Raw genomic sequence first — 23,988 nt, 5'->3', positions numbered from 1 at the left:
GATATTGGGAAGGGGAAAAGGGAACTTAGGAATCATGGGGGTCCTTGGGAAATGATACCTTTGGGGAATCTAATCAACAAGTTGGATATTTTAGGAGAAGTTGAGGATACTTAAGGAACATTGGGGATTTTTTAGAGATATTGGGCATTTTTAAGGAACCTTGGTGATTTTTAAGGAACATTTGGGATTTTTGGGAGATATTGGGAAGGGGAAAAGGGAACTTAGGAATCATGGGGGTCCTTGGGAAATGATACCTTTGGGGAATCTAATCAACAAGTTGGATATTTTAGGAGAAGTTGGGGATTCTTAAGGAACATTGGGGATTTTTAGGAGATATTGGGCATTTTTAAGGAACCTTGGGGATTTTTAAGGAACATTGGGGATTTTTAGGAGATATTGGGAAGGGGAAAAGGGAACTTAGGAATCATGGCGGTCCTTGAGAAATGATACCTTTGGGGAATCTAATCAACAAGTTGGATATTTTAGGAGAAGTTGAGGATACTTAAGGAACATTGGGGATTTTTTAGAGATATTGGGCATTTTTAAGGAACCTTGGTGATTTTTAAGGAACATTTGGGATTTTTGGGAGATATTGGGAAGGGGAAAAGGGAACTTAGGAATCATGGGGGTCCTTGGGAAATGATACCTTTGGGGAATCTAATCAACAAGTTGGATATTTTAGGAGAAGTTGAGGATACTTAAGGAACATTGGGGATTTTTTAGAGATATTGGGCATTTTTAAGGAACCTTGGTGATTTTTAAGGAACATTTGGGATTTTTGGGAGATATTGGGAAGGGGAAAAGGGAACTTAGGAATCATGGCGGTCCTTGAGAAATGATACCTTTGGGGAATCTAATCAACAAGTTGGATATTTTAGGAGAAGTTGAGGATTCTTAAGGAACATTGGGGATTTTTTAGAGATATTGGGCATTTTTAAGGAACCTTGGTGATTTTTAAGGAACATTTGGGATTTTTGGGAGATATTGGGAAGGGGAAAAGGGAACTTAGGAATCATGGGGGTCCTTGGGAAATGATACCTTTGGGGAATCTAATCAACAAGTTGGATATTTTAGGAGAAGTTGGGGATTCTTAAGGAACAATAGGGATTTTTTAGAGATATTGGGCATTTTTAAGGAACCTTGTTGATTTTTAAGGAACATTTGGGATTTTTGGGAGATATTGGGAAGGGGAAAAGAGAACTTAGGAATCATGGGGGTCCTTGGGAAATGATACCTTTGGGGAATCTAATCAACAAGTTGGACATTTTAGGAGATATTGGGGATTTTTAAGGAACATTGGGGATTTTTAGGAGATATTGGGGAGGGTAAAGGAAACTTAGGAATCATGGGGGTCCTTGGGAAATGATACCTTTGGGGAATCTAATCAACAAGTTGGACATTTTAGGAGATATTGGGGATTTTTAAGGAACATTGGGGATTTTTAGGAGATATTGGGAAGGGGAAAAGGGAACTTAGGAATCATGGCGGTCCATGAGAAATGATACCTTTGGGGAATCTAATCAACAAGTTGGACATTTTAGGAGATATTGGGGATTTTTAAGGAACATTGGGGATTTTTAGGAGATATTGGGGCGGGTAAAGGAAACTTAGGAATCATGGGGGTCCTTGGGAAATGATACCTTTGGGGAATCTAATCAACAAGTTGGATATTTTAGGAGAAGTTGGGGATTTTTAAGGAACATTGGGGATTTTTAGGAGATATTGGGGCGGGTAAAGGAAACTTAGGAATCATGGGGGTCCTTGGGAAATGATACCTTTATGGAATCTAATCAATAAGTTGGACACTAGGTTGGACATTTTAGGAGAAGTTGGGGTTTCTTAAAGGACATTGGGGATTTTTAGGAGATATTGGGCATTTTTAAGGAACCTTGGGGATTTTTAAGGAACATTGGGGATTTTTAGGAGATATTGAGAAGGGGAAAAGGGAACTTAGGAATCATGGCGGTCCTTGAGAATTGATTCCTTTGGGGAATCTTATCAACAAGTTGGACATTTTAGGAGATATTGGGGAATTTTAAGGAACATTGGGGATTTTTAGGAGATGTTGGGGCGGGAAAAGGGAACTTAGGAATCATGGCGGTCCATGAGAAATGATACCTTTGGGGAATCTAATCAACAAGTTGGACATTTTAGGAGATATTGGGGATTTTTAAGGAACAGTGGGGATTTTTAGGAGATATTGGGGCGGGTAAAGGAAACTTAGGAATCATGGGGGTCCTTGGGAAATGATACCTTTGGGGAATCTAATCAACAAGTTGGACATTTTAGGAGAAGTTGGGGTTTCTTAAGGGACATTGGGGATTTTTAGGCGATATTGGGGAGGGTAAAGGGAACTTAGGAATCATGGGGGTCCTTAGGAAATGATAACTTTGGGGAATGTAATCAACAAGCTGGACATTTTTTTTTTTTTTTTTTTTTTTACATTTATACATTTATTTACACAAATATTCAACATACATTGACATTACCCCCAGTGAGCTTTAAGCTCTTTTAAGGGGGCTTAGATGGCAATACCTATAATAAATTAATTGTAGGTGGCTATTTAATTTAGATATAATGTTACATTGGTTTTTATATAAGTTTTCAATTCTTTTTTGAATTTTGGTGGTGGTACACAATTTCTAAGCGTCGAAGGTAATCTGTTGAGTAAGATAGGTCCAAGATAACCAAGTTTTCTTTTTCCGTAATTGGTTCTGACTTTAGGAATAGGTAGGTGATCGGCTCGCCGTGTTCGATGGTTGTGCGTTGTTCTTGGAAAATTCATATTCGTAAGTAGATCCTGCCGATGCATTACAGCGTGCGTATAGATCAACAATTGATGGTGGTACAAAGCGCGAACCGGAAGAGGAGACAATCTACTATCTGTGAAAAGAAGAGCAGACGAGTGCAAATGAGGTAGCTTTTGTATCATCTTAAGGCACCTATTTTGTAAAACTTGAATCTGTTTTACACGTTCATTAGTAGCACATCCCCAGATGATAGTGAGATGCTGGAGATGGGAATGAAAGAATGCATAATATAGGTTTTTCAAAGCTTTGAAGGGTACAAATTCGGTCAGTTTCCGTATCAAACCACACATTTTTGAGAGTGTGATTGATAATTGATCAATGTGATTTTGCCAAGTTAATCTAGAATCCATTATTAAGCCGAGATATTTGAAACTATCAACATATGGCACAATTTCTCCGTCTACAGTCAGCCCAACAGGGTTCAAAATCAATTTGTGAGTCGATCTAAATAACATAAACTTTGTTTTAGAAATATTTAATGAGAGCATGTTCGTCGTAAAATAGCTTTTGAGGATACGCAAGTCATCTTCCGCGGCAGATATTATTTCAGCCTGGGTTTTACCTTCGTAGAAAATGGATGTATCATCTGCGAATAGTCTTACCACGCCTTTAAGATTTATATTAGGCAAATCGTTCATATATACTAGGAACAAAAGCGGTCCCAGGTTACTACCCTGCGGTACTCCGATTGGAATGCTCATTGTACTGCTAGCGACTCCATTTACTATGACAAACTGTTTTCTCTCTGACAAATAGCTGCGAAGAAGATTATTTGCCTGACCACGAACGCCATAGGCTGCAAGCTTGGAAAGCAGCACTTCGTGATCCAGTGTATCGAAGGCCTTTTTCAGGTCAATGAAGACGGCTCCAACCATGTTACGTTTTTCAAATGATGAATATAAAGATTCCACAAGCTCACAAAGTGCATTTGAGGTACTGGAACCGGATCTAAACCCGTACTGCATGTTATATAAGATGTTGTGATGATCGAAAAAGTCATTTATACGGGTAGCCAGGAGCTGCTCTATTATTTTGTTAAAAATGGACAGCACAGCAATCGGACGATAATTTTCAGCATTCTTCCTATCTCCCTTTTTGAATATTGGAACTACTCTGGCCACCTTCAGGAATTCTGGATAAACGCCTGTTTCGATAGATTCGTTGAAAACATCTCGTAGTAACTGGGCAAAGTATTGGTGATGATATTTTACCAAGTCTGCTGGAAAGTCATCTGGGCCTCGCGCTTTATTTGATTTAAGTAAGTTTATAAGAAGTATCACCTCGGATGTAGACGCTGGTCTTAAAAACATAGATGCACTATTTATTTTTATAGAGTTGAACTTCAAGATGTCCCTATCGGATTTAATTCTGGAGGCTAGATCGGATCCAATGGAGCAAAAATATTCATTAAATGCCGCACTTATCGTGGCATCACCCACGAGTTTTTGTTCGTTCCGTTCGAGTTCTGTGATGTTGTGCTGCTTAACACTCCGACCAAGTAATTCATTCAGTCGACTCCACAGCAGTTTATGATTAGGTGTGTTTAACAAATTCTCGAAATATTGGTTTTTAGCAGAACGTTTGGCTTTCACCAGTTTGTTAGATACATGTTTTAACAACGCTTTTATCCTATCGTTACTCGGGGACTGTCTAGATCGTGTTAACAAATTATCTTTTATTTTGCATAACTTCCAAATATCAACGTTCATCCACGGACACAATGGAGATTTCAGCTTTGCGTCGATAGTAACTTTCTTTGAATTCCGTAGTTTTATTGATTTATATTCATTGGTAATTTTGAAAAGCTTTTCAGAAGGTGTTAGTTCTGGCGGTATATTCAACAAAAACTGAGAAAACTCATCATGGACCTTACGGTGATTTATTATTGTCTTCTCCAGTTTTGTACGAATTGATTTGAATGAACAGCTAATCGTAGTTATAATGAAGTTATGGTCACTAACATTCTGAAAAATAGTGTCGTTGTGTACACGTTGTAGTAAGCTATTGGAGCAAAGAGAATGATCGAGTATTGATCCAGATGCAGGCCGGGTCGCGTACTCGTTCGTAATGACAAAGTTATACGAAGTTATCAGGGATTGGTATTCTTTTACCATCGCTACATCAGATCTGTTTACTGGTATATTGATATCACCGACTACCAAACAGTCACTACTTGCAGGACAACTTGCTATAATATCTTCTAATTTCTTGAGAAATGGACCATGACTCTGAGATGGGGGTCTATAAAAAGCATGCAGGTGTAACAACCGAGACATATTGGTTACTTCAAGATGGACATGATGGAATTCTGGAATATTTTGAACTGATTTGAAATGCGTTTGATGCTCAATTCTTGCGTATACTGCTAAACCACCTCCACTAGATTCGGATCTACAGACAAACACGGAACGATAACCATCAATTTCATACATACCTACTCTATCATCTTTCAACCATGTTTCGCAGATAACTATAACGTCAATTCTCACCTTGCAGGAATCAATACATTCTAACAAATAATCAAACTTCTTGAGATCATTTAATCCTCTGATATTTATTTGCAATACTTTGAAAGAATTTTCATTTGAATTTTTCTGTTTCGACTCACAAAAAGATGAAAAAGATTCGAAATAAGAATTTGAAAACATGCTAGAAATTACAATACAAATTTATATATATATATAGATATAAAAATAAATACAATGAGAGTTGGTGATACTAAGAATTTATCATGTGCAGGTACGCTTTGACAGGGGTTCATTTACTGCTGATCGGTTTAGATTTCCTGGAGAAGACTCTGATAAACTTCGCTTACTGAACTGTTGTCCTAGGCGCTCAATATCTCGGCGATTCCGTATTGTTTGCACTTTCGCATTGTCGCTCCGTTTAACGAGGATAACACCTCCTCGGCCAGGCCATACATATTTTATTTCGAGCGAATCTTGCATCCCACGTACTTCTCTCAGCATAGACAGTCCAAAGAGAGATAGCTCATCTCGTACTATAACGCTACCAGGTTTCCCGTTTACTCGCATACCATTCACAGCCGAAGTTAGCAGCCTGCCATGCTGTTTTTTACTCGAAAAGAATCGCTCCTTTGAGACAGTGTCGGAGAACACGATTTTAATAGGAGGATTTCCCCCTTTTCCATCCTTAGAAACCATTCGCTTAGCAGATATCACGGAGTTTTCAGGTAAATCACATGACACAGAACTGCACACTTCTCGAAAAACCTCCATGGTGTCCTCATTCTCATTCATTGGCAAGCCCAAGATAACAGCATTCTTTTCTGAAGCTACGCGAGATGCTCTGTCAACTTCAACTTCAAGAGTAACCATTGAGTCTACAAGTCTACAAGTCTATTTTTCGGTCAACGAAGCGACAGTCCGTTTCAAATTGTCATTTTCAGCTTTCAGCTCTGCGAAACGGTTTGTGATTGAATGTAACTCCTTCATCATTGACTGCTGAGATGCGTCGATCTTTGCATTCACGACTTCCATTTCTTGCTTGATTGAAGCCCTCACTGACTCATTCAACTCTGTTATCAGCTTATCGAACCCAGGAGATTCATTCGTACGACCGTAGATCTCGGCACAACTGGGTGAACAGACAAATGTTGACTGCTGCCGCGTCCTTGCGATCCCAGTGCCGAAGATACGTTTACATCGAAAATGCATGCTGTTGAAACATACCGAGCACTCTATGACTTTGGCTGCATCCAATTCTTGTTTTTTGCAGATAGAACAGACTATCGTATCCTCAGTATCACCATTCTCGGACATCTTGACGAAATTTGTTTACATGCTATAACGAACAAAGACTACGAACATCGTGTTAACACAATAGATACGACTCAACAAAGGCTATACATGTGACGGAGAGACAAGAGAAGCAATTGTGGATGACTGGTGTACTAAACTGCTCGAAATCAATCGAGCACCGAATACGGCAAGGATTCCTTAGCAAATTGTCACCGAAATTCTTATGATAAAAAGAATGCAGAATGCTCGCAATTTTGCTCCTCATCGACGTCCAAAACTTTACCGGGTGTACAAACTTCACTATTGCGCCGGAAACACAATTTTAAACGGTATTTTTCACTGAGAAAATAAAATACCTATTAAAAAATCACAAAAAAGCTACCACCATACAATACCAGGGTTGCCAAAAGGGAGATATTGGGAATTTTTAAGGAACATTGGGGATTTTTAGGAGATATTGGGGCGGGTAAAGGAAACTTAGGAATCATGACGGTCCATGAGAAATGATACCTTTGGGGAATCTAATCAACAAGTTGGACATTTTAGGACATATTGGGGATTTTTAAGGAACATTGGGGATTTTTAGGAGATATTGGGGCGGGTAAAGGAAACTTAGGAACCATGGGGGTCCTTGGGAAATGATACCTTTGGGGAATCTAATCAACAAGTTGGACATTTTAGGAGAAGTTGGGGTTTCTTAAGGGACATTGGGGATTTTTAGGCGATATTGGGGAGGGTAAAGGGAACTTAGGAATCATGGGGGTCCTTAGGAAATGATAACTTTGGGGAATGTAATCAACAAGCTGGACATTTTAGGAGATATTGAGAATTTTTAAGGAACATTGGGGATTTTTAGGAGATATTGGGGCGGGTAAAGGAAACTTAGGAATCATGGGGGTCCATGGGAAATGATACCTTTGGGGAATCTAATCAACAAGTTGGATATTTTAGGAGAAGTTGGGGATTCTTAAGGGACATTGGGGATTTTTAGGAGATATTGGGGATTTTTAAGGAACATTGTGGATTTTTAGGCTATATTGGGGAGGTTAAAGGGAACTTAGGAATCATGGAGGTCCTTGGGAAATGATACCTTTTTGGAATCTAATCAACAAGTTGGCCATTTTAAGAGATATTGGGGATTATAAGGAACATTGGGGATTTTTAGGAGATATTGGGCATTTTTAAGGAACCTTGGGGATTTTTAAGGAACATTGGGGATTTTCAGGAGATATTGGGAAGGGGAAAAGGGAACTTAGGAATCATGGCGGTCCTTGAGAAATGATACCTTTGGGGAATCTAATCAACAAGTAGGACATTTTAGGAGAAGTTGGGGATTCTTAAGGAACATTGGGGATTTTTAGGAGATATTGGGGATTTATAAGGAACATTGGGGATTTTTAAGGAACATTGGGGAATTTAAGAGATATTGGGCGGATAAAGGAAACTTAGGAACCATGGGGGTCTCTGGGAAATGATGCCTTTGGGGAATCCAATCAACAAGTTGGACATTTTAGGAGAAGTTTGGGATTCTTAAGGGACAATGGGGATTTTTAGGAGATATTGGGGATTCTTAAGGAACATTGGGGATTTTTAGGAGATATTGGGGCGGGTAAAGGGAACTTAGGAATCATGGGGGTCCTTGGGATATGATACCTTTGGGGAATCTTATCGACAAGTCGGACATTTTAGGAGAGGTTGGGGATTCTTAAGGGACATTAGGGATTTTTAGGCGATATTGGGGAGGGTAAAGAAATCATGAGGGTCCTCGGGATATGATACCTTTGGGGAATCTTATCAACAAGTTGGACATTTTAGGAGAAGTTGGGGATTCTTAAGGGACATTGGGGATTTTTAGGCGATATTGGGGAGGGTAAAGGAAACTTAGGAATCATGGGGGTCCTTGGGATATGATACCTTTGGGGAATCTAATCGACAAGTCGGACATTTTAGGAGAAGTTGGGGATTCTTAAGGAACATTGGAGATTTTTAGGAGATATTGGGCATTTTTAAGGAACCTTGGGGATTTTAAGGAACATTGGGGATTTTTAGGAGATATTGGGGCGGGTAAAGGGAACTTAGGAATCATGGCGGTCCTTGAGAAATGATACCTTTGGGGAATCTTATCAACAATTTGGACATTTTAGGAGAAGTTGGGGATTCTTAAGGGACATTGGGGATTTTTAGGCGATATTGGGGAGGGTAAAGGAAACTTAGGAATCATGAAGGTCCTTGGGATATGATACCTTTGGGGAATCTAATCGACAAGTCGGACATTTTAGGAGAAGTTGGGGATTCTTATGGAACATTGGAGATTTTTAGGAGATATTGGGCATTTTTAAGGAACCTTGGGGATTTTAAGGAACATTGGGGATTTTTAGGAGATATTGGGAAGGGGAAAAGGGAACTTTGGAATCATGGCGGTCCTTGAGAAATGATACCTTTGGGGAATCTAATTGGGCTCATATAGCCGAGGCGGTAAACGCACGGGTGTTCAGCATGACCATGCTGAAGGTGACGGGTTCGATTCCCGGTCGGTCCAGGATCTTTTCGTAAAGGAAATTTCCTAGACTTCCTTGGGCATAGAGTATCTTCGTGCCTGCCACACGATATACACATGCAAAATGGTCATTGGCAGAGGAAGCTCTCAGTTAATAACGGTGGAAGTGCTCATAGCTGAGATGCAGGCTTTGTCCCAGTGAGGACGTTACGCCAAGAAGAGAGAGAGAGGGGAATCTAATCAACAAGTTGGCCGTTTTAGGAGATATTGAGGATTTTTAAGGAACATTGGGGACTTTTACGAAATATTTGGGATTTTTAAGGAACATTGGGGATTTTTAGGAGATATCGGGGCGGGTAAAGGGAACTTAGAAACCATGGGGGTCCTTGTGAAATGATACCTTTGGGGAATCTAATCGACAAGTCGGACATTTCAGGAGAAGTTGAGGATTCTTAAGGAACATTGGGGATTTTTAGGAGATATTGGGATTTTTTAAGGAACTTTGGGGATTTTTAAGGAACATTGGGGATTTTTAGGAGATATTGAGAAGGGGAAAAGGGAACTTAGGAATCATGGGGGTCTTCTTAGGAGAAGTTGGGGATTATTAAGGGACATTGGGGATTTTTAGGCGATATTGGGGCTGGTAAAGGGAACTTAGGAATCATGGGGATCCTTGGGAAATGATACCTTTGGGGAATCTAATCAACCAGTTGGCCATTTTAGGAGAAGTTGGGGATTCTTAAGGGACATTGGGGATGATGATTCCTATGTTTCCTTTACCCTTTCCAATATCTCCTAAAAATTACCAATGTTTCTTAAAAAATCCTCTACTTCTGCTAAAATGATCAACTAGTTGCTTGGGATTTTTAGGAGATATTGGGAAGGGAAAACGGAACTTAGGAATCATGGGGGTCCTTGAAATATGATACCTTTGGGGAATCTAATCAAAAAGTTGGCCATTTTAGGAGAAGTTGGGGATTCTTAATGGACATTGTGGATTTTTAGGAGATATTGGGGATTTTTAAGGAACATTGGGGATTTTTAGGTGATATTGGGGAGGTTAAAGGGAACTTAGGAATCATGGAGGTCCTTGGGAAATGATACCTTTTTGGAATCTAATCAACAAGTTGGCCATTTTAGGAGATATTGGGGATTTTTAAGGAACATTGGGGATTTTTAGGAGATATTGGGAATGGGAAAAGGGAACTTAGGAATCATGGGGGTCCTTGAGATATGATACCTTTGGGGAATCTTATCAACAAGTTGGACATTTTAGGAGAAGTTGGGGATTCTTAAGGGACATTGGGGATTTTTAGGCGATATTGGGGAGGGTAAAGGAAACTTAGGAATCATGAAGGTCCTTGGGATATGATACCTTTGGGGAATCTAATCGACAAGTCGGACATTTTAGGAGAAGTTGGGGATTCTTATGGAACATTGGAGATTTTTAGGAGATATTGGGCATTTTTAAGGAACCTTGGGGATTTTAAGGAACATTGGGGATTTTTAGGAGATATTGGGAAGGGGAAAAGGGAACTTTGGAATCATGGCGGTCCTTGAGAAATGATACCTTTGGGGAATCTAATTGGGCTCATATAGCCGAGGCGGTAAACGCACGGGTGTTCAGCATGACCATGCTGAAGGTGACGGGTTCGATTCCCGGTCGGTCCAGGATCTTTTCGTAAAGGAAATTTCCTAGACTTCCTTGGGCATAGAGTATCTTCGTGCCTGCCACACGATATACACATGCAAAATGGTCATTGGCAGAGGAAGCTCTCAGTTAATAACGGTGGAAGTGCTCATAGCTGAGATGCAGGCTTTGTCCCAGTGAGGACGTTACGCCAAGAAGAGAGAGAGAGGGGAATCTAATCAACAAGTTGGCCGTTTTAGGAGATATTGAGGATTTTTAAGGAACATTGGGGACTTTTACGAAATATTTGGGATTTTTAAGGAACATTGGGGATTTTTAGGAGATATCGGGGCGGGTAAAGGGAACTTAGAAACCATGGGGGTCCTTGTGAAATGATACCTTTGGGGAATCTAATCGACAAGTCGGACATTTCAGGAGAAGTTGAGGATTCTTAAGGAACATTGGGGATTTTTAGGAGATATTGGGATTTTTCAAGGAACTTTGGGGATTTTTAAGGAACATTGGGGATTTTTAGGAGATATTGAGAAGGGGAAAAGGGAACTTAGGAATCATGGGGGTCTTCTTAGGAGAAGTTGGGGATTATTAAGGGACATTGGGGATTTTTAGGCGATATTGGGGCTGGTAAAGGGAACTTAGGAATCATGGGGATCCTTGGGAAATGATACCTTTGGGGAATCTAATCAACCAGTTGGCCATTTTAGGAGAAGTTGGGGATTCTTAAGGGACATTGGGGATGATGATTCCTATGTTTCCTTTACCCTTTCCAATATCTCCTAAAAATTACCAATGTTTCTTAAAAAATCCTCTACTTCTGCTAAAATGATCAACTAGTTGCTTGGGTTCCCCAAAGGTATCATTTCCCATGCAGACCCTCATAATTCCTAAGTTCGCCTTACCCTCCCCAATATCTCCTAAAATCCCAATCGTTCCTAAAAAAATCTCCAATATCTTCTCAAAAGCCCCAAAATTCCTTAAAAAATGCCCTATATCTTCTAAAAAGCCCCAACATTCATTAAAAATCTCCAATATCTCCTCAAAATTTCCAATGTTCTTGAAGCATCCCCAGCTTCTCCTAAAATGTCCAACTAAATCTAACGAATCCCAAAGGTATCATTTCCCAAGGACCCCCATGATTCGTAAGTTCCGATTACCCTCCCAAATATCTCATACAATTCCCAACGCTCCTTATAAAGTTCCCAATATCTCCTAAAAATCCCCAACGTCATGAATAATCTCCAATATCTCCTGAAAATCCCCAAAGTATCTTTAAAATCTCCAATATCTTCTAAAAATCCCCAATGTTCCTTAAAAATCTTCAATGTTCCTTAAAAATCCCCAAAATCTCCTAAAAAATCCCAATATTCCTTGAGAATCCCCAACTTCTCCTAAAATGTACAACTTGTTAATTAGATTTCCCAAAGGTATCATTTCCCAAGGAAGCCCATGATTCCTAAGTTCCCTTTAACCTCCCCAATATCTCCTCAAAATCCCCAACGTTCCTTAAAAATCCCCGAAATCTCCTAAAATGTCCAACATGTTGATTAGATTCCTCAAAGGTTTCATTTCCCAAGGACCCCCATAATCCCTTAGTTCCCTTTACCCTCCCCAATATCTTCTAAAAATCCCTTGGGTTCCTTAAGAGTCCCCAACTTCTCCTTAAATATCCAACTTGTTGATTAGATTCCCCAAAGTTATCATTTCTCAAGGACCCCCATGATTCCTAAGTTCCCATTACCCACCCCAATATCTCCTAAAAATGACCAATGTCCCTTAAGAATCCCCAACTTCTCCTAAAATGTCCAACTTGTTGATAAGATTCCCCAAAGGTATCATATCTCAAGGACCCCCATGATTCCTAAGTTCCCTTTTCCCATTCCCAATATCTCCTAAAAATCCCCAATGTTCCTTAAAAATCCCCAATATCTCCTAAAATGGCCAACTTGTTGATTAGATTCCAAAAAGGTATCATTTCCCAAGGACCTCCATGATTCCTAAGTTCCCTTTAACCTCCCCAATATCACCTAAAAATCCCCAATGTTCCTTAAAAATCCCCAATATCTCCTAAAAATCCACAATGTCCATTAAGAATCCCCAACTTCTCCTAAAATGGCCAACTTTTTGATTAGATTCCCCAAAGGTATCATATTTCAAGGACCCCCATGATTCCTAAGTTCCGTTTTCCCGCCCCAACATCTCCTAAAAATCCCCAATGTTCCTTATAAATCCCCAATATCTCCTAAAAATCCTCAATGTTCCTTAAGAATCCCCAACTTCTCCTAAAATGTCCGACTTGTCGATTAGATTCCCCAAAGGTATCATTTCCCAAGGACCCCCATGGTTCCTAAGTTCACTTTACCCGCCCCAATATCTCCTTAAAATCCCTAATGTTTCCTAAAAATCCCCAATATCTCCTAAAATGGCCAACTTGTTGATTAGATTCCAAAAAGGTATCATTTCCCAAGGACCTCCATGATTCCTAAGTTCCCTTTAACCTCCCCAATATAGCCTAAAAATCCACAATGTTCCTTAAAAATCCCCAATATCTCCTAAAAATCCCCAATGTCCCTTAAGAATCCCCAACTTCTCCTAAAATATCCAACTTGTTGATTAGATTCCCCAAAGGTATCATTTCCCAAGGACCCCCATGGTTCCTAAGTTCCCTTTACCCGCCCCAATATCTCCTAAAAATCCCCAATGTTCCCTAAAAATCCCCAATATCTCCTAAAATGTCCAACTTGTTGATTAGATTCCCCAAAGGTATCATTTCTCAAGGACCGCCATGATTCCTAAGTTCCCTTTACCCTCCCCAATATCGCCTAGAAATCCCAAATGTCCTTTAAGAAACCCCAACTTCTCCTAAAATGTCCAACTTGTTGATTAGATTCCCCTAAGGTAACATTTCTCAAGGACCCCCATTAGGGTGGCCCACACTTATATGAAAAACAAAAATTTCGAAAAATACCAAGTCTTGCCTCCTAAATCAGTTGTTTTGGACTCCCAGAAGCTACGTTCAAAATTTGTGCAAATTCGGTTGAGCCTAAGGGGGCGCTCAAAACGCTTGAAGTTTGTATGGGAAAACTTGGCCAAATGTATGCAGAAATTTTAAATTTTCGAATTTTGCCGCTAGGTGGCGCTGTAAGCGTTCAATAATCAAACCCTTTGGTATTATTGTGGGTGCCTATATGCCAGAGAACTTTGTCGAAGACCGCGAAGTGATCCGACGGCTGCGAGTTATACCCTAGGAAAAGTGAGGCAAAGTATTTAGATTTTATTATTGATATTATTCCTTTACATTTATTGGAAAAATAAAAATAAAGTTTGTCCTCACTTTTCCTAGGGTATAACTTTTTTCACAGACGTTGGATCACCTTGTGGTCTTCGACAAAGTTGTTTCGCATATAGTCACCTACAATAATACCAAAGGGTTTGATTATTGAACGCTTACAGCGCCACCTAGCGGCAAAATTCGAAAATTTATTTCTGCATACATTTGGCCAAGTTTTCCCATACAAACTTCAAGCGTTTGAGCGCCCCCTTAGTCTCAACCGATTTTGCTCAAATTTTGAACGTTGCTTCTGGGAGTCCAAAACAACTGATTTAGGAGGTAAGACTTGGCATTTATCGAAATGTTTGTTTTTCATATAAGTGTGGGCCACCTTAACCCCCATGATTCCTAAGTTTCCTTTACCCGCCCTAATATCTCCTAAAAATCCCCAATGTTCCTTAAAAATTCCCAATATCTCCTAAAATGTCCAACTTGTTGATTAGATTCCCCAAAGGTATCATATCTCAAGGACCCCCATGATTCTTAAGTTCTCTTTTCCCTTCCCAATATCTCCTAAAAATCCCCAATGTTCCTTAAAAATCCCCAATGTTCCTTATAAATCCCCAATATCTCCTAAAAATCCCCAATGTTCCTTAAGAATCCTCAACTTCTCCTAAAATGTCCTACTTGTCCAATAGATTCCCTAAAGGTATCATTTCCCAAGGACCCCCAAGATTCCTAAGTTCCTTTTACCCGCCCCAATATCTCCTAAAATCCCCAATGTTCCTTAAAAATCCCCAATGTTCCTTTAAAATCCCCTATATTCCCTAAAAATCCCCAATGTTCTTAAAGAATTCCCAATATCTCCTAAACTGTCCGACTTGTCGATTAGATTCCCCAAAGGTATCATTTCCCAAGGACCCCCATGATTCCTAAGTTCCCCTAACCCGCCCCAATATCTCCTAAAAATCCCCAATGTTCCTTAAAAATCCCCAATATCTCGTAAAAATCCCCAATGTTCCTTAAAAATCCCCAATATCTCCTAAAATGATCAACTTGTTGATTAGATTCCCCAAAGGTATCATTTCTCAAGGACCGCCATGATTCCTAAGTTCCCTTTTCCCTTTTCTCAATATCTCCTAAAAATCTCCAATGTTCCTTAAAAATCCTCAATATCTCCTGAAATGGCCAACTTGTTGATTAGATTCCAAAAAGGTATCATTTCCCAAGGACCTCCTTGATTCCTAAGTTCCCTTTAGTCTCCCCAATATCGCCTAAAAATCCCCAATGTTCATTAAAAATCCCCAATATCTCCTAAAAATCCCCAATGTCCCTTAAGAATCCCCAACTTCTCCTAAAATGTTCAACTTGTTGATTAGATTCCCCAAAGGTATCATTTCTCATGGACCGCCATGATTCCTAAGTTCCCTTTTCCCCTTCCCAATATCTCCTAAAAATCCCCAATGTCCTTTAAGAAATCCCAACTTCTTCTAAAATTTCCATCTTGTTGATTAGATTCCCCAAAGGTATCATTTCCCAAGGATCTCCATGATTTCTAAGTTCCCTTTACCCTCCCCAATATCTCCTAAAAATCCCCAATGTTCCTTAAGAATCCCCAACTTCTCCTAAAATATTCAACTTGTTGTTTAGATTCCACAAAGGTATCATTTCCCAAGGACCCCATGATTCCTAAGTTTCCTTTACCCGCCCCAATATCTCCTAAAAATCCCCAATATCTCCTAAAATGTCCAACTTGTTGATTAGATTCCCCAAAGGTATCATTTCTCAAGAACCGCCATGATTCCTAAGTTCCCTTTTCCCCTTCTCAATATCTCCTAAAAATCCCCAATGTTCCTTAAAAATCCCCAAGGTTCCTTAAAAATGCCCAATATCTCCTAAAAATCCCCAATGTCCTTTAAGAAACCCCAACTTCTCCTAAAATGTCCAACCTAGTGTCCAACTTATTGATTAGATTCCCCAAAGGTATCATTTCCAAAAGACCCCCATGATTCCTAAGTTCCCTTTACCCTCCCCAATATCTCCTAAAAATCCCCAAGGTTCCTTAAAAATGCCCAATATCTCCTAAAAATCCCCAATGTTCCTTAAGAATCCCCAACTTCTCCTAAAATATCCAACTTGTTGATTAGATTCTCCAAAGGTATCATTTCCCAAGGACCCCCATGATTCCTAAGTTTCCTTTACCCGCCCCAATATCTCCTAAAAATCCCCAATGTTCCTTAAAAATCCCCAATATCTCCTAAAATGTCCAACTTGTTGATTAGATTCTCCAAAGGTATCATTTCCCAAGGACCCCCATGATTCCTAAGTTTCCTTTACCCGCCCCAATATCTCCTAAAAATCCCCAATGTTCCTTAAAAATCCCCAATATCTCCTAAAATGTCCAACTTGTTGATTAGATTCCCCAAAGGTATCATTTCCCAAGGACCCCCATGATTCCTAAGTTTCCTTTACCCGCCCCAATATCTCCTAAAAATCCCCAATGTTCCTTAAAAATCCCCAATATCTCCTAAAATGTCCAACTTGTTGATTAGATTCCCCAAAGGTATCATTTCCCAAGGACCCCCATGATTCCTAAGTTTCCTTTACCCGCCCCAATATCTCCTAAAAATCCCCAATGTTCCTTAAAAATCCCCAATATCTCCTAAAATGTCCAACTTGTTGATTAGATTCCCCAAAGGTATCATTTCCCAAGGACCCCATGATTCCTAAGTTTCCTTTACCCGCCCCAATATCTCCTAAAAATCCCCAATATCTCCTAAAATGTCCAACTTGTTGATTAGATTCCCCAAAGGTATCATTTCTCAAGGACCGCCATGATTCCTAAGTTCCCTTTTTCCCTTCTCAATATCTCCTAAAAATCCCCAATGTTCCTTAAAAATCCCCAAGGTTCCTTAAAAATGCCCAATATCTCCTAAAAATCCCCAATGTCCTTTAAGAAACCCCAACTTCTCCTAAAATGTCCAACCTAGTGTCCAACTTATTGATTAGATTCCCCAAAGGTATCATTTCCAAAAGACCCCCATGATTCCTAAGTTCCCTTTACCCTCCCCAATATCGCCTAAAAATCCCCAATGTCCTTTAAGAAACCCTAACTTCTTCTAAAATGTCCAACTTGTTGATAAGATTCCCCAAAGGTATCATTTCTCAAGGACCGCCATGATTCCTAAGTTTCCTTTACCCGCCCCAATATCTCCTAAAAATCCCCAAGGTTCCTTAAAAATGCCCAATATCTCCTAAAAATCTCCAATGTCCTTTAAGAAACCTCAACTTCTCCTAAAATGTCCAACCTAGTGTCCAACTTATTGATTAGATTCCCCAAAGGTATCATTTCCAAAAGACCCCCATGATTCCTAAGTTCCCTTTACCCTCCCCAATATCGCCTAAAAATCCCCAATGTCCTTTAAGAAACCCTAACTTCTCCTAAAATGTCCAACTTGTTGATAAGATTCCCCAAAGGTATCATTTCCCAAGGACCCCATGATTCCTAAGTTTCCTTTACCCGCCCCAATATCTCCTAAAAATCCCCAAGGTTCCATAAAAATGCCCAATATCTCCTAAAAATCCCCAATGTTCCTTAAGAATCCCCAACTTCTCCTAAAATGTCCAACTTGTTGATTAGATTCTCCAAAGGTATCATTTCCAAAAGACCCCCATGATTCCTAAGTTTCCTTTACCCGCCCCAATATCTCCTAAAAATCCCCAATGTTCCTTAAAAATCCCCAATATCTCCTAAAATGTCCAACTTGTTGATTAGATTCCCCAAAGGTATCATTTCCCAAGGACCCCCATGATTCCTATGTTTCCTTTACCCGCCCCAATATCTCCTAAAAATCCCCAATGTTCCTTAAAAATGCCCAATATCTCCTAAAATGTCCAACTTGTTGATTAGATTCCCCAAAGATATCATTTCTCAAGGACCGCCATGATTCCTAAGTTTCCTTTACCCGCCGCAATATCTCCTAAAAATCCCCAATGTTCCTTAAAAATCCCCAATATCTCCTAAAATGTCCAACTTGTTGATTAGATTCCCCAAAGGTATCATTTCTCAAGGACCGCCATGATTCCTAAGTTCCCTTTTTCCCTTCTCAATATCTCCTAAAAATCCCCAATATTCCTTAAAAATCCCCAAGGTTCCTTAAAAATGCCCAATATCTCCTAAAAATCCCCAATGTCCTTTAAGAAACCCCAACTTCTCATAAAATGTCCAACCTAGTGTCCAACTTATTGATTAGATTCCCCAAAGGTATCATTTCCAAAGGACCCCCATGATTCCTAAGTTCCCTTTACCCGCCCCAATATCTCCTAAAAATTCCCAAGGTTCCATAAAAATGCCCAATATCGCCTAAAAATCCCCAATGTCCTTTAAGAAACCCTAACTCTCCTAAAATGTCCAACTTGTTGATAAGATTCCCCAAAGGTATCATTTCTCAAGGACCGCCATGATTCCTAAGTTTCCTTTACCCGCCCCAATATCTCCTAAAAATCCCCAAGGTTCCATCAAAATGCCCAATATCGCCTAAAAATCCCCAATGTCCTTTAAGAAACCCTAACTCTCCTAAAATGTCCAACTTGTTGATAAGATTCCCCAAAGGTATCATTTCTCAAGGACCGCCATGATTCCTAAGTTTCCTTTACCCGCCCCAATATCTCCTAAAAATCCCCAATGTTCCTTAAAAATCCCCAATATCTCCTAAAATGTCCAACTTATTGATTAGATTCCCCAAAGGTATCATTTCCCAAGGACCCCCATGATTCCTAAGTTTCCTTTACCCGCCCCAATATCTCCTAAAAATCCCCAAGGTTCCATAAAAATGCCCGATATCTCCTAAAAATCCCCAATGTTCCTTAAGAATCCCCAACTTCTCCTAAAATGTCCAACTTGTTGATTAGATTCTCCAAAGGTATCATTTCCCAAGGACCCCCATGATTCCTAAGTTTCCTTTACCCGCCCCAATATCTCCTAAAAATCCCCAATGTTCCTTAAAAATCCCCAATATCTCCTAAAATGTCCAACTTGTTGATTAGATTCCCCAAAGATATCATTTCCCAAGGACCCCCATGATTCCTAAGTTTCCTTTACCCGCCCCAATATCTCCTAAAAATCCCCAATGTTCCTTAAAAATCCCCAATATCTCCTAAAATGTCCAACTTGTTGATTAGATTCCCCAAAGGTATCATTTCTCAAGGACCGCCATGATTCCTAAGTTCCCTTTTTCCCTTCTCAATATCTCCTAAAAATCTCCAATGTTCCTTAAAAATCCCCAAGGTTCCTTAAAAATGCCCAATTTCTCCTAAAAATCCCCAATGTCCTTTAAGAAACCCCAACTTCTCCTAAAATGTCCAACCTAGTGTCCAACTTATTGATTAGATTCCCCAAAGGTATCATTTCCAAAGGACCCCCATGATTCCTAAGTTCCCTTTACCCTCCCCAATATCGCCTAAAAATCCCCAATGTCCTTTAAGAAACCCTAACTTCTCCTAAAATGTCCAACTTGTTGATAAGATTCCCCAAAGGTATCATTTCTCAAGGACCGCCATGATTCCTAAGTTTCCTTTACCCCTAAAAATCCCCAAGGTTCCTTAAAAATGCCCAATATCTCCTAAAAATCCCCAATGTTCCTTAAGAATCCCCAACTTCTCCTAAAATATCCAACTTGTTGATTAGATTCCCCAAAGGTATCATTTCCCAAGGACCCCATGATTCCTAAGTTTCCTTTACTCGCCCCAATATCTCCTAAAAATCCCCAATGTTCCTTAAAAATCCCCAATATCTCCTAAAAATCCCCAATGTTCCTTAAGAATCCCCAACTTCTCCTAAAATGTCCAACTTGTTGATTAGATTCTCCAAAGGTATCATTTCCCAAGGACCCCCATGATTCCTAAGTTTCCTTTACCCGCCCCAATATCTCCTAAAAATCCCCAATGTTCCTTAAAAATCCCCAATATCTCCTAAAATGTCCAACTTGTTGATTAGATTCCCCAAAGGTATCATTACTCAAGGACCGCCATGATTCCTAAGTTCCCTTTTCCCCTTCCCAATATCTCCTGAAAATCCCCAATGTCCTTTAAGAAACCCCAACTTCTTCTAAAATGTCCATCTTGTTGATTAGATTCCCCAAAGGTATCATTTCCCAAGTACCTCCATGATTTCTAAGTTCCCTTTACCCTCCCCAATATCTCTCAAAAATCCCCAAAGTTCCTTAAGAATCCCCAACTTCTCCTAAAATATCCAACTTGTTGATTAGATTTACCAAAGGTATCATTTCCCAAGGACCCCCATGATTCCTAAGTTCCCTTTACCCTCCCCAATATCGCCTAAAAATCCCCAATGTCCTTTTAGAAACCCTAACTTCTCCTAAAATGTCCAACTTGTTGATTAGATTCCCCAAAGGTATCATTTCCCAAGGACCCCCATGATTCCTAAGTTCCCTTTACCCGCCCCAATATCTCCTAAAAATCTCCAATGTTCCTTAAAAATCCCCAATATCTCCTAAAATGTCCAACTTGTTGATTAGATTCCCCAAAGGTATCATTTCCCAAGGACCCCCATGATTCCTAAGTTCCCTTTTCCCCTTTCCAATATCTCCCAAAAATCCCAAATGTTCCTTAAAAATCACCAAGGTTCCTTAAAAATGCCCAATATCTCTAAAAAATCCCCAATGTTCCTTAAGTATCCTCAACTTCTCCTAAAATATCCAACTTGTTGATTAGATTCCCCAAAGGTATCATTTCCCAAGGACCCCCATGATTCCTAAGTTCCCTTTTCCCCTTTCCAATATCTCCCAAAAATCCCAAATGTTCCTTAAAAATCACCAAGGTTCCTTAAAAATGCCCAATATCTCTAAAAAATCCCCAATGTTCCTTAAGAATCCTCAACTTCTCCTAAAATATCCAACTTGTTGATTAGATTCCCCAAAGGTATCATTTCTCAAGGACCGCCATGATTCCTAAGTTCCCTTTTCCCCTTCCCAATATCTACTAAAAATCCCCAATGTTCCTTAAAAATCCCCAAGGTTCCTTAAAAATGCCCAATATCTCCTAAAACTCCCCAATGTTCCTTAAGAATCCCCAACTTCTCCTAAAATATCCAACTTGTTGATTAGATTTCCCAAAGGTATCATTTCTCAAGGACCGCCATGATTCCTAAGTTCCCTTTTCCCCTTCCCAATATCTCCTAAAAATCCCCAATGTTCCTTAAAAATCCCCAAGGTTCCTTAAAAATGCCCAATATCTCCTAAAAATCCCCAATGTTCCTTAAGAATCCCCAACTTCTCCTAAAATATCCAACTTGTTGATTAGATTCCCCAAAGGTATCATTTCCCAAGGACCCCCATGATTCCTAAATTCCCTTTTCCCCTTCCCAATATCTCCCAAAAATCCCAAATGTTCCTTAAAAATCACCAAGGTTCCTTAAAAATGCCCAATATCTCTAAAAAATCCCCAATGTTCCTTAAGTATCCTCAACTTCTCCTAAAATATCCAACTTGTTGATTAGATTCCCCAAAGGTATCATTTCCCAAGGACCCCCATGATTCCTAAGTTCCCTTTTCCCCTTTCCAATATCTCCCAAAAATCCCAAATGTTCCTTAAAAATCACCAAGGTTCCTTAAAAATGCCCAATATCTCTAAAAAATCCCCAATGTTCCTTAAGAATCCTCAACTTCTCCTAAAATATCCAACTTGTTGATTAGATTCCCCAAAGGTATCATTTCTCAAGGACCGCCATGATTCCTAAGTTCCCTTTTCCCCTTCCCAATATCTACTAAAAATCCCCAATGTTCCTTAAAAATCCCCAAGGTTCCTTAAAAATGCCCAATATCTCCTAAAAATCCCCAATGTTCCTTAAGAATCCCCAACTTCTCCTAAAATATCCAACTTGTTGATTAGATTTCCCAAAGGTATCATTTCCCAAGGACCCCCATGATTCCTAAGTTCCCTTTACCCTCCCCAATATCGCCTAAAAATCCCCAATGTCCTTTAAGAAACCCTAACTTCTCCTAAAATGTCCAACTTATTGATTAGATTCCCCAAAGGTATCATTTCCCAAGGATCCCCCATGATTGGTTCCAAAGGAATTTATTGCTGTATGTTTTACAACTGAGCTGAGAAACAGGCTCTGTCCCAGTGGGAATGTTATGCAAGAAATAAGAAGAATCATTATCCTTGCACATCATACAAAAAAAATGAAATGCATCAAATAAGTGCATGCTCAAAATTGCCGCACGCACAGACCCCCCCATCTGAACAGCACCGCAGCAGAGCTACGAGTGCGAAGGATTTAAATGGTTGCTCTTGTAAATACACTTTCGTCGACACTTTCCTTTCGCTCCGTCGAAAAACAAGTTAACTGCACGTCGCACTTAGTATGCGCAAATCCAAACTCCGCCTCGAGTGATTCCACAGGCGGAGATGTGACGCGACAAAGAGCGAGCTCGTTTTCTGTATGCGATGACATCACCAGCAGCCAAGCCAGCAGCAGTAGTCGTCCTCATGCCGTGGACACGCAAAAACGGCTACGCTCAAAAATGTGTTCGACCTGCACATTTTTAGTAAACATCCATGCCGCACATGACTGTGTTGGAAACACACATATTTTTAAAATTGCTCGTACGCTCACATGAGCATGTATTTTGCAATAATTTCGACATGGCAACCTCACTGGGTTTATAAACCACCTTCAAATACCGAAAAATATTGATATTATGCAAAAATGTGAGCGTACGAGCAATTTAAAAAAATGTGTGTTTCCAACACAGTCCCTGTGCGGCATGGGCGCTACTCAAAAATGAGAGTTTTTATTTGAGAGAGGAGCAACAGCACACGAACGCACGACGGATAGGGTGATGACCATTGTTTTGGCATGAAGTTAATGCAATTTGGAACGTTATTTTCAAAAACATTTTTTGGCTTAACTACAAAAGATAGAGTTTTGGTGTCAAAGAAACATTTTTAGGGAACAAGTTCGTGCATGTTTTGTAGAAGAACTTTTTTAACAGAAGCTTTATTTTCATATTTAAATCATCAAAAATGTCCAAAAAAGAGTCGATTTTTTTGACCAATTTTACATTATTTTTCAATTTAAGGCCTTTTAAACTATTTTTACAAAGTTTACGTCCAAGAGACTAAGAAAGTAGAAGTAATAAGCTTTCAATTCGTGCGCTTATAAAGTTTGTACGATTGATAGTTTAGTAGATATAGGACTTCAAAGATAACCAAAAATTAAAAACTTAAAATGTGATTAACTCACTTAGCAGTGATTTCCGACCCTATGTTCCATGGGAACTTTTTCATCTCTCATCAAGACCTATCAGCCCTGAAAATATCCAAAACCCGGAACCAAACACCCTGTATATATTAGCACATATCAACAATAGACGCAGACATTTTTCTTTCATAAAAGCACTGCCGGTCAGTGGGCGATGGATTGTATACACACACACACACACACACACACAAAAGTCTACGAGGGGGGAGGGGGGTGTTTGAGATTGCCAAATTTTGGTCTACGTGGTTTATTGCATCTTGCTTTGCTTTATAGATTACCGTGCAAATGTTCAATCGTCTAAAATATTTGTTCACACGTCAAACACCAAATAAAGTAGCAAGTAAACAAACCGATTATTCCATGCACCACCCAAAAAGTGTAACCGACGCTTAAAATTTCTAGCAGCGAAACGAACCAATGTATGCTGAAACTGGTGGGAACAAACATACTGGTGGGTATTGTGGTGTGACAAAAAATTTCTGCAAGGGGTCGAATACGGTGCAAAAAATGCAATATAAACAGCCAAATAAAACAGTTTTAATATGATACTGCAACATGACGACACGATGTCCCGTAACGTGGGTTGTCCCGTAACGTGGGTAGATCACCTTAGAACGGTGCGTTACGGTGTAAGATTTACCACATTGCATCAAATTTTAATCTTGCTATTTTGCTATTTGCCACTTTAGGCAGTGGTATCATTTCAGATTAAAATTTG

The sequence above is a fragment of the Aedes albopictus genome, chromosome 3 (assembly GCF_035046485.1).
Source record: "Aedes albopictus strain Foshan chromosome 3, AalbF5, whole genome shotgun sequence".
Classification (NCBI taxonomy): Eukaryota; Metazoa; Arthropoda; class Insecta; order Diptera; family Culicidae; genus Aedes; species Aedes albopictus.
This window is presented reverse-complemented; position numbering follows the sequence as displayed.